The 17,332-nt window shown below is 39.7% G+C and overlaps 1 protein-coding gene and 1 non-coding gene across 7 annotated transcripts in view; one reads left to right on the top strand and one right to left on the bottom strand.

Annotated features, from left to right (window-relative positions):
- Positions 1-17,332, bottom strand: part of ITSN1 (intersectin 1) — a 221,887-nt gene that overhangs the window by 186,881 nt on the left and 17,674 nt on the right. The gene's annotated exons all lie outside the window — the stretch shown is intronic.
- On the top strand, positions 12,754-12,826 carry TRNAR-CCU (transfer RNA arginine (anticodon CCU)). Its single transcript has one exon. It is a non-coding gene; the product is annotated as a tRNA-Arg (tRNA).

The following is a 17,332-nucleotide window of genomic DNA, read 5'->3' as shown; positions in this document are numbered from 1 at the left end:
AAACAAAGAATATCTCGAAGGGCTCACAGTCTCTAACAGATATTACATGGGACTCTTTCTCCTCTTTGATCCGGTAGCTTTACTCAGAGGCATCTGCTTCAACAGCAAACATGCACATTATTTAAGCTGTCCTTCTGCACACACTGCTAACCTATCTGGCAGAGTAAATGTTTCTAAAATGGATAGCAACTATAAAAAATGAAAACAGAGAAATTCATCACAACTCAAAAACTGGTCCCTGAGCTCTCTGATCAGAGTCTACATTTGGTATTTCAAAATATTTGAAAATTACATTAAGCAGCAGGAGTTTAATAGCAGGAGCTTAATAGCAAGAGTTTAATAGGTTAACCACGTCATCTACATGGTAACTTTTACAGCTCTGATCACAGCTCTTTATAAATGGACACAAAAGGTACCCTTTAGTAACAGACAAGGAATTCAATCTGTGCATTACAGGAGACAAACCAGTTCTCAGATCTATACTGAGACAAGTATTTCATGCATTCACCTCAGCAGGGTGGATTTCCTGCACAGTGAAGGGCCAAATGGCTCAAGATTCAGTCACCTTTCCAGAGCTCAGAGGGAAGGTGATTAATGCTTCAAAAGAACAAGGAATGGTGAACTTGTTCAATGACTTGCTTACAAAAAATCAGTTGCCAACTAAAAAATGCTTCAACCTCGGATAAAGCAGGCACTCAAACACATAGGTTCAAGCAGGGGTGAAGTTCTTGAATGACTCACTTTAAACTTCTCTCTAGTGTATCAGTCATAAAAAGATGATAGGACTATAATCAATTTATTATCAAGTTTACTTTCAGAACATTCAAAAGACTGCAAACTCCAAGCTATAAACAAGTGATCTCTGAGCAAACACAAAATGGAAAGAAGAAAAAAAAAAAAATAGGAAATGAGCTTGATTCTCCAGGAGCTGATTATCTAGTCTGATAATCACCTTGGTCCCTTATTTTTCAGACCTACACCTTTTATTTCATTCTTTAAACTTTATTTCTTTATTTTGAGAGTCGGGGAGGGGCAGAGAGACAGAATGAATCCCAAGCAGGTTCCACGCTGTCAGCATGAAACCCCACATGGGGCTTAATCCCAGACCTGTGACATCATGACTTGAGGTGAAACCAAAAGTTGGACGATTAACCCACTGACCCACTCGGGTGCTCCTGGCCTATACCTTTCATTACTGCTTCGCCCACTGCTTGTTTTGTTTTGTTTCCTCTTCTCTCCAAAAGTCTGCGCAGGTCAACATGCTGCACTCAGGGACATGCAGCCACTCACTCTCTCACTCAACCCTGAGACATATATGAAATTCCCTTCCTTGATAAAAACTTCAAAAAATGGTGCCAACAAAAATATCCCACAGGACCCAAAGTAACAAGAAATGTCCAGAGGAATGAAATCTACCACTTTCCTTTGAAATAAATTAACTGTAGAAATCATTATGTTGTATACCTGAAACTAGTATAATATTATGTCAATTATATGTCAATCTTTAAATATTAACTGTTAAGTGATTTTTTAAACTAAAAGATACCTGCTTTAGAAACAATAAAATGCAAAAGAATATTATATCTATCAAACAACAGGCTGCTGTGGAGAGTATGAGTAAAGATCTATCAAAAAACACAAAAAGCAAGGAAGAGTCACTAAATTAATAAAGCACAATTTCAAGGAAAAGGCCGTATGTGATAAAAAAAGAAATTTTATTTTCATAAGATTCGTAACCCACAATGAAAACAGCAGTTGTAAAACTGCATGCTCCCAATAACATGAAAACACATAAAGCAAAAACAAAAGGCAATCTCTTTGTATTTACCGGTTAAAATGTAGAAAGTAATAAAACTTAAAATACAACTAAGACAAATTCCTAATTCACACAGTAGCCAAAAACTAAAATACATAAAACTGTCACAAGACAAGTGTCACAAAAACCAACTCATTTAAGGGAGCAGCAACCTGGTACAGAACAGAATACCAATGCAGTGAGGAGTTAAAAAGGAAGCACAGAAGTCATAAACTAGAGGGGCGCCTGGGTGGCTCAGTCTGTTAAGCATCTGACTCTTGATTTCAGCTCAGGTAGATCTCACAGTTCATGAGTTCAGGTTCTGTGTCAGGCTCCATGTTGGGCTCCATGCTGACAGCTTGGAGCCTGCTTGGGGTCCTCTCTCTCCCTCTCTCTCTGCCCCTCCTCCACTCATGTTCTCTCTCTCTCTCTCTCTCTCTCTCTCTCTCTCTCTCAAAATATATAAACCTAAAAAAAAAAGGTCATAAAATAGAGTGTTTACAACTTAATGGGGAAAAAGAAAACACAAATACTACACATACACATACAAATCAAGGGGAATATACATTTATACAAATAACACACCTAGAACACAAATATTTACACAATAAAGCTATATACATGCTTTGGCTTGGGATTCAGGAGGCACTCATTAAAAAGGGTAAACATAAGAGGATACAATCTCATAATCTTCTTAATTATAGGATAAATACCATCTATGGTATGCAATTCGGTATGTAAAGAAAAAGTACTCTTGGGTAAGAAATGTTTAAAATCATTATGCTGTTCTCATGCTTACCCCTTCAGGTTAAAAAGTCAGGAGTGACATACCAGTACATTTAGGAAGTAAATGGAATACTCTGGCAAATGTCAAATTAAAATCTTTTCTTTCTCATATATCCTTAAATTCCTATCTCCTAAGGAAATTATCTTCAAACTTCTGTTAAGCAAGAAAACTTTCTGTACACAAAACCTCATATAAACTTGAAATATAAAAGCCGAGCTGCTCTGGCTAAGTGTGGGTAGGGGCCACAGGAAGGGAGCAGCGCCACAAATGGTTACACAGTACCCACCACCAGTACCATGAGCCAGGCATGGGGCTAAGGGAATTGAGAAGGGAACAAAACAGAGTCCATGCTCTTAGGGAGCTTATATTCCAGAATGAGGAGATAGCTAATAAATAAGTCAACAAATAAATATGATCATTTCACATGCAGAGAACCACTCCAAAGAAACTGAGGTAGGGTAACAAGGTAAGTGATGACCGGAGGTGGTGTCTGGGGTTTCTTCGTGAGCCTGGGTAGTCAAGGAAAGACTCTCTAAGAAGACATTGGGGTATTTTCTGGGTAGTTCTAGAGAAGGTTTGACCAATGCAAAGATCCAAAGAAAGAAAAGCTGCTGCTCAAGGAATAGAAAGAGGCCAGGTGAGCTTGTATAAAGTAAACGAGGACAGTGTAGAAAGAGGAAACTGGAGAGGCAAGAGAGGCCAGACCACAAGGATGTCTTAAAAGTGAGGTTTGGATTTGAAGTGTGGGAAGTCTTTGAAAGGTTTTAAGCAGGAGAATAACATGACCTGATTTATGCTGTAGAAACTACTGTGTGGAATAGATCCCAGCTAAACAGGAATCAAGAAAATCAGCAAGGAGGGCTTGGCAGACACTCAGGTGAGACAGTGGTGGTCAGAACTAATGTTTTAACAGTGGAAATGATGAGGGCTGGTCGGATTCAGGATATATTTGGACAGAAAGCCTACAGAACCTAAGAATGGATTAGATTCAAGGTAGGCAGGAGAGAGGGAACAAGGATAGCTATGACACTTTCCTGCTGCACACTTGGGTGGGTAATGGCACCATTAACTAAGATGAGAAGGTCTCATGTATGCAGATTAGGGTAGGGATGGCATTAAGAATTCTGTTTTGAGGAGCCAATCTGGCTCAGTCAGTAGAGCATGCAACTATTTGATCTCAGGGTTGTAGGTTTGAGCCCCATGTTGGATGCAGAGATGACTTAAAAATAAAATCTTTAGGGGTGCCTGGGTGGGTTAGTCGGTTAAGTGTTGAATTCTTGATTTCAGCTCAGGTCATGATCTCGTGGTTTATGAGGCTGAGCCCCACATCAGCCTCTGTCCGTGCTGACAGTGCACAGCCTGCTTGGGATTCTCTCTCGCCTTCTCTCTCTGCAACCCTCCCCTGCTGTATCAAAATAAATAAACTTTAAAAAAAATCTTAAAGAAAAAAAAAAAAGAATTCTGTTTTGACCATGTTAATTTTAAACAGCCTATTATTAGCTACCCAAGAAGATCTGCCTAGCAGGTGCCCCACTGACCATATAAGTCTGTAGTTCTTGGGAGAAGTTGGAACTACAAATGCCCACATACTTGCCCAGCTCTTCCCTGCTCTCCTACTTCTATATTCCCATGTCAAACCCTTTAAAGCCTTCTCAGAATCCCCAGTGGTTTTCTTTTTTTTTTTTCTTAATTTTTTTTTTTTTTAACGTTTATTTATTTTTGAGACAGAGAAAGACAGAGCATGAACAGGGGAGGGGCAGAGAGAGAGGGAGACACAGAATCCAAAACAAGTTCCAGACTCTGAGCTGTCAGCACAGAGCCCGACACGGGGCTCGAACTCACAGACCGTGAGATCATGACCTGAGCCGAAGTCGGACGCTCAACCGACCAAGCCACCCAGGCGCCCCTCCCCAGTGGTTTTCAAAGCAGTGTGAAAACAATGCTTATTGGGGCACCTGAGGGGCTCAGTCGATTAAGTGTCTGACTCTTGATTTCAGCTCAGGTCATGATCTCAAGAGTTCATGGGATTGAGCCCCATATAGGGCTCTGCAAGAAGCCTACTTGGGATTCTCTCTCTCTCCCTCTGCCCCTTCCCTGCCTGTGCTCTCATGTGCGCGTGTATTCTCTCTCTTAAAATAAACATTAAAAAAATAAAAACTTAATGCTTATCTCCAACTTTCTATCTAAATTTGCCTGTTTTCATAGTGTGATCAGAATAATTAAATATTAAGAAAACATATCACCTAACAGTTAAAATGAAAAAAAATGTAAATCACACTTGCTCACAGTAGAATAAATTACATATGGTTTAAAGATTTCAGTGAGGAGGGCAGGGTGGGTGATGGGTATTGAGGAGGGCACCTTTTGGGATGAGCACTGGGTGTTGTATGGAAACCAATTTGACAGTAAATTTCATATATTAAAAAATAAATAAATAAATAAAAAAAAAAAAAAAATAAAGATTTCAGTGAAAAAACGAAACCACAAAAGTGTGCTAAGAGAAAATAAGGGTTAACATTTTATCAAATCGTGGAGAAAATTTTCTAGTTTAACATCACAGGGGAAAAAAATCCTTAAAAATGGAAAATAATGATGGACTGGGCGGGGCAGGGGAGGTAACTAAACACTTCTATAAAAGAACCATACCACAAGTTTTCAAAGCAAATAAAAAATTGGTCATAAATATCTGAAGCATTTGACATTAGGAATTAAAATCCCTAAGTAAGGAGCTCACATAAATTAATAAAAAATATTAACTCCAGAAGAAAATGTGACAAGGACAAGAGCAGAAATTCAAAACAGAAGAAATATAAACGAGCAATTAACATATGAAAAAAAGTGCTAAGCTTCTTATCCTCAAAAGAACAGAATTAAAACAAGGAGATACTGTATTTCACCTATCAAACTGGCAAACATTAAAATGGCAATGATATAGACTTGGAGCCCGGGCAGTAATTACTAAGCCCTTTCTGAAGACAATTTGGTAAATTATATCAGGAGCCTTAGATTTTATATGCTCTTTGACCTGCCAATTGCACTTCAGGGACTCCATCCTAAGGGTGAAGGGTTTCAGGGGCTGTTTGAAAAGATTTAGGTATAAATTATGTTTATCAGATTAGGATACTCTGTACCTAAAAAGGTTGCTTCAGAATCACATCTAATGACACGAAAAGAAGGGCACCTGGGTGGCTCAGTCAGCTGGGCATCTGACTTCAGCTCAGGTCGTGATCTCGCAGCTTGTGGGTTCCAGCCCCATGCCGGACTCTGTGCTGACAGCTCGGAGCCTGGAGCCTGCTTCGAATTCTGTGTCTCCCTCTCTCTCTCTGTCCCTCCCCCGCCCACACTCCGTGTGTGTGTGTGTGTGTGTCTCAAAAAAAAATAAATAAATAAACATAAAAAAATTAATGACACGAAAAGATATTGCAGAAAAAATTTAAGTAGTAAAACCATATGCTCGGGTTAATATTTAACAATAGGTATCTTCATAGGAAGATCTCTAATGATAAAATTTCAGGAAGCTAAAAGCAGTGTGTCTGTCTGGAAAGATTAAGTGTTCTTTATGATCTTTTTTCTTTCATTATAATGAGCATATATTGTTGGATAATTAAAACTTCATTTGAGGGGACAAAATCAAAAGAGAAGAAATATGCATAAAAGATCTTGTGCATAAAAGACTTACTGAATGGAAATTATAAAAAAAAATATCAGAAGACATCTTCAAGTGACAAAATTATAATGAGGAAATTTCTCTTCTCTTCTAGAATAGAAAATTTTCTGTATTTATATACTTTCCCTTGTGAACATGCATTTCATTACTTACTTTTTAAAAGGTAAAATAAACTTTTAAAAATTAAGTTATTCCCAACCCTCTTGTGCTATCTTGATTTTAACCATACCAACTATCACACAGTATTTTCAAGGATTTATGCCCATGTTTGCCTTCTCTTCCTGTTCCAAAGCTAGTTTTTCTTTATTATTCTAATATCTCCAGGGAGCACAAAGGGACTTTCCTGAAACACACTGGGCTCCATCATCTCCCTCCATATTGTCACCTTAGGTGACTTCAATAACACTTTAGCCCAGTGGTTGCCAGAGTCTGGTCCCTGACCTGCTCTACTGGGATATAGAATGAGCTGGTTAGAATGCAAATTCTTGGGCCCTGCTCTGACATGGTGAATAAGAAACCAGGTGGGCACCAACCTGACTTTTTATCAGTCTTTCAGGTGATTCTGATGCATGCAAAAGGCTAAGCACCACTATTTCAGCCTCTATGCTTTGGGCCTTTCTGAATCCAGAAACTCTCCTAAAAACAGTCCAATCATTTTTCAGATTAAATTTTTCAGAATTCCAATAGTAACAAAATTAAAGCATTCAAGGGGACTGAACAGTTAAATCTCCTACCTTAACAGCTGCAAATAAAATTTTGAAAGAAAAAAAGATCCACAATGAAAGAAAAGCATACCTGTGAAGATGTCTTAAAGGGACCAATGAGTCCTAAAGACATGGTTTCAAGCCGACAGCCTCTGAGGTAAACACAACTGGCTTCAGAACACGCTAAATGCAAGCTCATTTAATTACACGTGTCAATGGTAGGGCTGCACAATCAATTAGCCAGAATACTGAGTAATAATAATGTTCAAGCCATAGCTAGATTAATGCAACAATCAGGTGTGCCTAAAACTTCAGAAACATCTTTATCCTGAACTAATGAATGACCCCATTTGGGGCAAGATTTATTGAGATTTGACATGATAATTAATATAGTCGTTTACCTGTGATGGAGGTATAAGCATGATAGAAAGAAAACAAGGTTTATTCACGGTCAGACAGAGTAACAAATTTTTGCCACATGCATTTGTTCGATGGATTGATGAATCAAGTACTGAGCTAGTGCTAGAGACCAAAAAAAAAAAGGTATGTAAGACGTCCACCCTGCCCTCCAGAAGCCTGCATTCCACTTGTATCAGCAAGGGGCCAGACAGGGATCTCCCTCTATCCTGGGGCAGGAACTTTATTTTATTCATTCATGCATTCATTCATTCATTTAAATGTTTATTTTTGAGAGACAGAGAGACAGAGTGCAACCAGGGTAGGGGCAGAGAGAAAGGGAGACATAGAATCTGAAGCAGGCTCCAGGCTCTGAGCTGTCAGCACAGAGCCCGATGCAGGGCTCAACCCCATAGACTGTGAGATCATGACCTGAGCCAAAGTCAGAGCTTAACTGATTGAGCCACCCAGGCACCCCTAGGGCGGGAACTTTAAAACATGCATTATCTCTAATACTTGTTAGAGACAAGAAAACTGGGTGGAGTTTGAGAGGTAAGTCACTTGTTCAATGCCACCCAACTCCGTACAAATCCAGGCTCTGCTCTGATCCCTCCACCCTTGTCCCAATGTTAACACCACTTTTAAAAGGAGACATGAGTATGCATTATTTGCACCTTACATGAGATTGTGCTAATTTTACAATCAAATCAATAATAAAGTTATGGTTTTATTTCTTTTTATAAAATACTTATCTATTTTTGAGAGAGAGCACAAGCGGTGGAGGGGCAGAGAGAGAGAGAGGAATAGAGGATCCGAAGCAGGCTCAGTGCTGACAACAGGGAGCCCAACGTGGGGCTCAAACTCGTGAATCCTGAGATCATGACCTGAGCTGAAGTCAGAGGCTTAACCAAATGAGCCACCCAGGTACCCCTGCACCTTACATGAGATTATGCTCATTTTACGATCAATTCAAGAATAAAAATGATGTTATGATTTTCAAAGAGGCATATGAATTAGGTAAAATCAGGTAGCATCAAGCCAAGTAAAAAAAAATAATTTATAAATGATCTCATTTTCTTTAATATTTATTTATTTTTGAGAGAGGAGAGAGAGAGAGAGAGAAAGAGAGAGAACACGATCAGGGGAGCAGAGAGAGGGAGAGAGAGAGAGTCACAGAATCTGAAGCAGGCTCCAGGCTCTGTGCTGTCAGCACAGAGCTCAATGCGGGGCTTGAACCCACAAACCATGAGATCATGACCTGAGCGGAAGTTGGACACCTAACCAACTGAGCCACCCAGGCGTCCCTAAATGGTCCCATTTTTTGAATGGGAAAAATTATCTATAGAAGAATCAAAAAAAGGCAATACAAATATGGAACAAAATATTAACATTGGTTATACTGGGTGGTGGGATTACAGGCACTTGTCCTTCCTTTTTGATGTTCTTTTATAATGTAATTTATTTTTAAAATGATCATCCCACATTAAAGAAAAATTTTTTTAAACCCAGTCAAGATTCCATTAATCAGTGGTTCTCAATGGGTGTGTGCAATTCCACAATGGATATTGGAAAACCTAGTATTTTTGGTTGTCACATTCACTGGGAGGCACCACTGGCATTTAACAGGCTGCTCAGAACAGTCTCCTACGAGGAATTATCCCATGTAACTTCCAAATGTGTCTGGACATTCACATAGGGGAGAAAATCCATTTATAATTATCTGAGCCTAAAACCAAATTCCATCTTACAGATAACCACACAAGACTGTGCAAGGTTCTACTATACATTCAATTTGCTGGGAGTATAATTCAAGAGAACACTGTTTTGAGTTTTGCCAGAAGTTGTTCACAGTTCCAGCAAAGTCGTGTAATTAACTGTGATGCCTTTCTCCAAACTTTAATAGGTTTATTTGTTTTAAATGAATTAATGAACAAAAAGTTTAAAAATGAGTAATTTCTCAGTTTTAATGTTATTATAATAAATATCAATAAACAGAACCTACATAAACAAAAGCTACTTGGGGCTCCTCAGTTGAATGAAGGGCTCCTAATATGAGAAAGCTTGAAAACTGGGGCTGCAGTGGAAAAAGATACGAAAAGAGGGCAAATCTGGCTGGAGAGAGACCAGGTCCAAGGTTGGTGCAGGAGTGGAGTGAGGGATCTTTGAGAACTAAGCCAGATCAATAGTCCATAATTACAAGGGGGTTAAGGAATTCAGGATGAGGTATAAGCTTCTGACTCGGGCAGCTGAGTAAATATGAAGCCACTCAGACTGTAATACCAGAAACATGTTATTTTGTGTAATTAAAAAAAATTGAAAAGTACAAAATAAATCCACAAACATGAATGCTTAAATGAAAATACTGGCACAAACAAACAGCCCTTTTTCATGCAGGTATATAATAAAAGCTAAACGTACTTCTTCTCTCCTTGCTTTTGATATACACAAACGAACCAGAAGGTTGGGACAGTAGTCATGAACACAACTGGATCGCGCCCCGTGGCCACCAATGACGGAAAGGAGAGGGAATTCCCAATGAGAGGGAACACCTGCTCTCTTTCCTCCCAGTGCCCGGGCCCCTGCCGTCAGCATCTTTAGGATTCTGCACAGAATTATTTTTAAAGATTCAGCTTCAAAAACCTTTTAAATCAGAGGTGTTCCAAGAAGCAGCAAGGAGGGGCCACCTGCCAGCATTTCTGCTGGACTCCAGCATAGGCTCTGGCTCCCTCTACTCCGTCGGGAGGCTCCGGGCCTGCCACCTGTACAGCAGAGCTCCCCTCCGTCCCACCCCCCCGCCCCCCCAAGAAGTTCAGGACAGAGTAACGGATATGGCCACAGAGCAAAGAAAATCTTTCAAGGGAAGTACAACTGGAAAGAGAAAGTACTGTAACGCCTAATTTTAACACTAATGGAACCTCCCCTTCACACTAACTGTGGGGAATATCCCCAGACCCCAACCCTGCTTCCCACTTCACGCCAGTATGGCTCTTGGCGCTAGAAAGGGATCTGTGGCAGTAAGACTGACAAGCGGAAGCAAAACAGGAGGTAGGAGGGCACATCCTCTACTCCTAAGGCAGGTTCTGGTTGACATTCCCCCCTTCTAGCTCAAGGCTACAGGCCTGGCTTACTTCTCCGAGCAAAGCACCCAGCCGAGGGGCGCCTGGGTGACTCAGCTGAACGTCGTCTGACTTCAGCTCAGGTCATGATCTCGCAGTCTGTGAGTTCAAGCCCCGCGCGGGCTCAGTGCTGACAGCTCAAAGCCTGGAGCCTGCTTCGGATTCTGTGTCTCCTTCTCTCTCTGCTCCTCCCCCGCTCATGTGCTCTTTCTCTCTCTCTCTCAAAAATAAATAAACATTAAAAAAAAACAAAAAAAAAAAAGCACCCAGCCTAGCTCCAAAGAGGATGAGCCTGGAGGGGCCCACACCAAGGCCAAGTTACCCTCTTACAGAAGTACCCTGATTATTTGAATTCCAAAGACCCCCATCGGTACCACATTTGTGCTTATTTAGTTCTGAGTTACTTTCCTAATAGGGTATCTTTGAACACCCTCCCAATTTCAATTTTCTCATTTCTAGTTTTTAGTAAAAACCGTCAGAAAAGTTCAAATGGAATAAGTGCTTGCCTCAAAGACAGAGACTAGGAGAAAACTGTGAAAATCTATCTTGTTCCAAAGATAGAAAAGAGGAGATATCCTCTTAGAGGCCATAAGCAGAGCCAATCTCTAAGAAAAGAAACATCCAATTAAAAGTCTGGACCAGAAGCACCCTGGGCATGAGTCTGGCCCTCACAGCTCCCGTCTCTTCTCCAACTACCTCCAGCTCTTTGCTGGTGCCCTTGGCTTAGGCACTAGGCCCAGGATGCCTCCCAATTCCGCCACCACTGCCATGCAGGACAACTGACCCATGACCTGGGTTCAACCGCATGGGTCCACTTATATGCAGATTTTTTCCCATACCATATAGACTATAAATGTATTTTCTCCTCTTTGTGATTCTCCCAGTAGCATTTTCTTTCCTCTCTCTTACTTTAAGAATACAGTGTATAATACACATAGCACACAAAGTATGTGCCACTAGTCTGTTTATGTTATCAGTAAGGCTTCCAGTCAACAGTAGGCTATTTCCAGTTAAGTTTTGGGGGAGTGAAAAAGTATATCTGGATTTTTGACCGTCTAAGGGTTAGCACCCCTAACCCCCTCGTTGTTCATGAGTCAACCGTACGACAAAGAGGTTGAAGTATGAGCCCTCTGAATGGGAACTTCCTATATATACTCCCAGAGAGCTAGTATTTATACAGCACGCGTAGGCAGAGAGAGCAAATGGCACAGTGGTTCACAGCACAGACTCCAGTCAGACTGCATGGGCCCTAACACCAGATCTGCCACTTTCTGGTTGTGGGCTCATGGGCAAGTTAACTAACCATTATAACAGTACCTATTCTGCAGAGTTGCTGGGAGGAGCAGATGAATCATTGCATGGGAAAACACACAGTAAGCGTTCAGTAAACATTAGTTGTTATTGTACTTCAAATGCAACACAGATTACAAAAGTCTGGGGGAACTGAATATGGTAAAATTAATCACCGTATCTGGTATCACTCCTATTGTAAAAGTTGTTCAAATTCACAACCATAAACTTTCTCAGTAACTGAGACCCTTTTCCTAAACTAGAGACTTACAGTGTCTCAAAAAGAACACCTTGGTTCCGAATCTAATCATCTCTGAGGAATAAAGACATAAAACAACCACAAAAAATCATTTGGCTGATTTGGCTGACAATTTATTCTTCCTGTATTTCCAAAACTGCATAACACAAGCATTGCATACATAATTTTTTATTATTAGCATATAACATGTTCACTAAGACATGGGTTCTCTACATTTCTGGCTGCAGGGCTCTTTTGTACTCTTTAAAAATTGAGGATCCCGAAGAATTTACCTTAGAAACTTATAAGAAACAGACATATACAAGCACATAAACCATTAGCCATCAAAGAGATGATGGCCTCAAACATCATACAGCCACTAGAAAACCAGGCTGTGCACCTACAGAGAATGAGAATAAAAAGAGGAAATAACCACTATCATTATAAAAATAATCTGAACTTGCAGACTGTTTTAAATTGTCTCAATGAGTCCCCAGAGGCTCCAGACCACACTCTGAGAACCTCGGCACTAAGGAAAGAATGAGTATCAAAATTCTCACGGCTTTCATCTTCTACCTTTTGTAGATCTACATAAGAAAAATTACGATACATTTCATCGAACTATATATGAACTGCAAATGATCCTATCCTAAAATTGCAGAAAAATGGTTTAAGAAAATATTTGGACAAAATTGCCACTACGGTAGACTAAATGTTATGTCTAATTTCTTTCCATTTTAAAAATTGTGAACACAGGGGTGCCTGGCTGGCTCAGTGGGGAGAGCATGTGACTCCTCATCTCAGGGTCATGAGTTCAAGCCCCATGTTGGGCACTGACCTTACTTAAAATAAGTAAATAAATGAATAAATAAATAAATAGTGAACACATATAACAAAAATTACCATTTTAACCACTATGAAATGTATAATTCAATGACATTTAATATATTCACAGCATTGTGCAACCATAACCAACAATGAATTCCAGAATATTATCATCATCCCAAAAGAAAATGAATGATGATCTGTAAGTTTTTGTCTCAACACCTGTTTTCAATCCTTTGGGATATATACCTAGGGATAGAATTGCTACGGCCATACGATAACTCTGTATCTCTATATTTAGCTTATTAAGAAACTACAAAACTGTTCTGTTACAGCAGTGCCATTTTACATTCCTACCACTAACGTATAAGGCTTCCAGTTTCTCCACGTTCTTGCCAACACTTGTCATTTTCCTTTTTTTTTTCTTTTATGATAGCCATCCTAATGGGTGTGAAATGCATCTCAGTTTTGATTTCTATTTCTCTAACAACTAAAAGCGTTGTTTGCTATTTGTAGATCTTCTTTGGAGAAATGCCTATTCATGTCTTTTGCCCATTTTAAAAACTGGGTTCTTTTTGTTGTTGGATTGTTAAAAACTCTTACGTCTAATTATGTTTTACCAGTACGTGAAAGCACTTTAAACCAACCACGGATCTGATCCTCCTCTCTCTACCAAGCTTAAAACCAATACCAACCTTCCACATGACAAAAAGAACAACTGAGAAATTTAAAATGGTCACAGAATCAACTGGCAAACAGACTATATAACACCTTCATTTTTTTTTTTTTTTTAATTTTTTTTCAACGTTTTTTATTTATTTTTGGGACAGAGAGAGACAGAGCATGAACGGCGGAGGGGCAGAGAGAGAGGGAGACACAGAATCGGAAACACGCTCCAGGCTCCAAGCCATCAGCCCAGAGCCTGACGCGGGGCTCGAACTCACGGACCGCGAGATCGTGACCTGGCTGAAGTCGGACGCTTAACCGACTGCGCCACCCAGGCGCCCCTTCATTTTTGTTTTAAATTACAAATCCAGGATTGGATCACAGATGATAACAAAATAAAGATGGTGATGATAATAGTCATTTCTCATAATAAGCACTTACTATTTAGTGAAGCACTGTGCTAGATGCTTTAACATCCTCACAACAACCATACAAGGTAAGAACTATAATCAACCCCATTATACAGATGAGGAAACAGAGGTACAGCAAAGTGAAATAGCTAGCTTATGGTTATGCAGTCAACAGCTGAGCAGTTTTGCTTCAAAATGTGTGCTTTTAATCCCTTTGCTGTACAATCAGGAAATAACAATAAATCTTGCACAGTTACATAACTCAGGACTTAAAATGTTAGTAGCTACATTTTGATATGTTACTTTCAAGTTCCAGCTCTCCACTGTCTGTACAAATCTTTTTTTTTTTTTTTAAGAGAGACACAGAGAAAGAGAGCGAGCACACACGAGCATGGGGGAGAGGGGCAGAGAAGGAGAGAGAGAATCTTAAGCAAGCTCCACACTCAGCGCAAAGCCTGACTGGGGCTCCATCCCATGACCCTGGGGGATCATGACCTGAGCTGAAATCAAGAGTCAGATGCTTAATCGACCAAGCCACCCAGGTACCCCTAGAACTTGCCTCTTAATCAGATTTAGGGGGGCACCTGGGTGGCTCAGTCGGTTGAGTGGCTGACTCTTGATTTCGGCTCAGTTCATGATCTCACGGTGAGTAGGTTCCTCCCCTGTTCGAGTGTGTTCTCTCTCCATCTCTCTCAAAAAAAAATAAAACCTTAAAAAAAAAAAAATCAGGTTTAGAAATGTCACAAAGAAGTAAACCCAAAACCAGATGGGTGAATGCCATTTTATCATTCCAATTTAGATCTTTTCTAACATTTTTGAATCTGACAAAAGACTATTCAGGATACTATGACTCAACTGTCTATTTCCAAGGGTGTCTAGATCACATCTTGACAGCAATTATAAGAGGTTACAGTTACCAGCAAAGCCAGGGCCTAAAGGCCCTTCTAATTCAAATTTCCAATATAATTATATACCAGTTAGTGGTTTTGTAAACTAAATCTCAAACTTGAGAAGAAATCTAAAAGGTAACGTATTTCATAACAAAACCAATACAAGCACAATGTTAGAGTTTATAGATTTCATTTTCTGAGGAATAATTACACGCATGACCGCCTAATGAATCCAGCATTGCTACACCTGTCTAGAGTTATGGGCCCTCAGAATGTGAAAGAACTTTAGGTTGTATTTAAAAAAATCCTTTACAGACAATCCCTGCTCCTTTTAGAATTAAAAGGTAGACTAAAGCCCTGAAATCATGATAAATGCTCATTTATACCAAATTTCATTTCATAATGTTGTAATACTCCTATCTACTTTTGTGGTAATTCAAGAATTTTTTATTTAAGTTCAGCTACCCAATGTGTCCTTTGGAATGTTTTCATTATGACAAATGATAGCAAATTGAGGTTGTTTTCTCATCTGTAACATAAGGGTATTTACCATCTATCTCACAGCTTTACAGAAAACCAATTTTAGACAGGACATAGGGAAAGCTTCTTGCCAAACACATGAGACATGACAGGTACTCAGTAAACATTCCTGTGTACGTGTGAAGTCATGGGTGTGAGTCAGATAATACCAGAAGGCATTCTAAAGCAAATTCTATAAAAGCTAAGAGCAACTCTGATTACTTACCTACAGGTCACTTATCTGATGAACTCAACTGCATATAACCCAAAATCTAGATGATACCAGGAGAGTCTCCTGATTAGGAAAACAGGTACCATTTGTATACTTATAAAGGAAAATTAGTTTATTCCTTGGGCCAGACCTAAGTATAATCTTACATCTGACACAGCAGAAGGCTCTGCTGGAGGCTCTCTCTATATATATCCTACCACCTATTTGCTGACATGTTTCATTTAATTAGAGGTATGAAGGTTCAACATGCAATACACTAACACGAATACATTTAAGTCCACAAGAGGAATGTAAAGTGCCTTCCTCTTGGGGCATCTGGGTGGCTCAGTCGTTTAAGCATCTGACTCCTGATTTCGGCTTGGGTCATGATCTCACTGTTCATGAGACGGAACCCCATGTAGGGCTCTGTGCTGGCAATGTGAAGCCTGCTTGGGATTCTCTCTCTCTCCCTTTCTCTCTGCCCCTCCCTGGCTTGCTCTGTCAAAAAATAAACATAAACAAAAAAATTTTTTAAGTTTTTAAAAAATAATAAAAAAATAAACTGGGCAAAAAGGTTTAAATTTTATAAGGTAGGAATTCTCAGGGTGGTTCCTGGGTCTCTGGAGTTCCCAAGACCATTTCAAAGGGTCCAAAAGGCCAAAACTATGACCATAATGGTACCCAGACATTATTTTCATTGTGTTTATACTTGCAGTGACACAAAAACAAGGCTGGGTAAACTGCTGCCACCTTAGCAGTGGCACCAAACTGTACTGGTGGTTATGTATTCCTCACTGCCACACACACGTTAAATAAAATCAGGGGGCGCCTGGGTGGCTCAGTCATTTGAGCATCCAACTTTGGTTCAGGTCATGATCTCACTCACGGTTCGTGAGTTCAAGCCCCATATCAGGTTTTACGCTGACCTGTGGAGCCTGCTTGGGGTTCTCGCTCCCTCTCTCTCTGCCCCTCCCCCCAACTCGTGTTCTCTATCTCAAAAAAAAAAAATCAGTTTTGCTTCAGAAGGTCCTTGATAAGTCATTAGGAATGATAACTATTAAATCTCAACCCTTGAATAAATGTGTTTATTATTTGTATGACTAAAAGGGAAGTAATCAGGGGCGCCTGGGTGGCTCAGTCGGTTGAGCGTCCAACTTTGGCTCAGGTCACGATCTCACAGTCTGTGAGTTCGAGCCCCATATTAGGCTCTGTGCTGATGGCTCAGAGCCTGGAGCCTGCTTCCGATTCTGTGTCTCCCTCTCTCTCTGCCCCTTCCCTGCTCATGCTCTGTCTCTCTCTGTCTCAAAAATAAATAAAAACATTAAGAAAAAAAATAAAATAAAAAATAAATAAAAATAAAAATAAAAAGGGAAGTAATCATAAAGCATCCCTAAGGCACACAGACTACAACCGATGTCTTAAGAAAACACAGTTGTGCAAATGAGTTGCAAGCTGAATTAGGCACTTTTTTCATGGAACACAATTTTTACTTAGCAAAACAACAGAAAAACTATGTTTATTCAGACTTAAGTATTTGGCAGGTGGTTTCTCAAAAATGAAATGAGCCTATTGCTTCAAGAAAAACGGATAGTAACTTGGCGAATGATAAAAGTTAAGCTTTTGAGCAAAAATTTTGAATTTGGAAAACTAGTATCTGTCATTTTGAGTTAGACTTCTTAACATTGAGAAATTTTTCCAATAAGATGGGTGGTAATACTAACAAATGGGATGTTAAAGTAGTATTATTCAATGAAACATATCAACATGTGCAAGATCTACATAAATCAGTGCATTAATATTTTCCGAATGACCAACGCA

Source organism: Neofelis nebulosa, chromosome 5 (assembly GCF_028018385.1).
Source record: "Neofelis nebulosa isolate mNeoNeb1 chromosome 5, mNeoNeb1.pri, whole genome shotgun sequence".
In the NCBI taxonomy this organism is placed as follows: Eukaryota; Metazoa; Chordata; class Mammalia; order Carnivora; family Felidae; genus Neofelis; species Neofelis nebulosa.
This window is presented reverse-complemented; position numbering and strand designations above follow the sequence as displayed.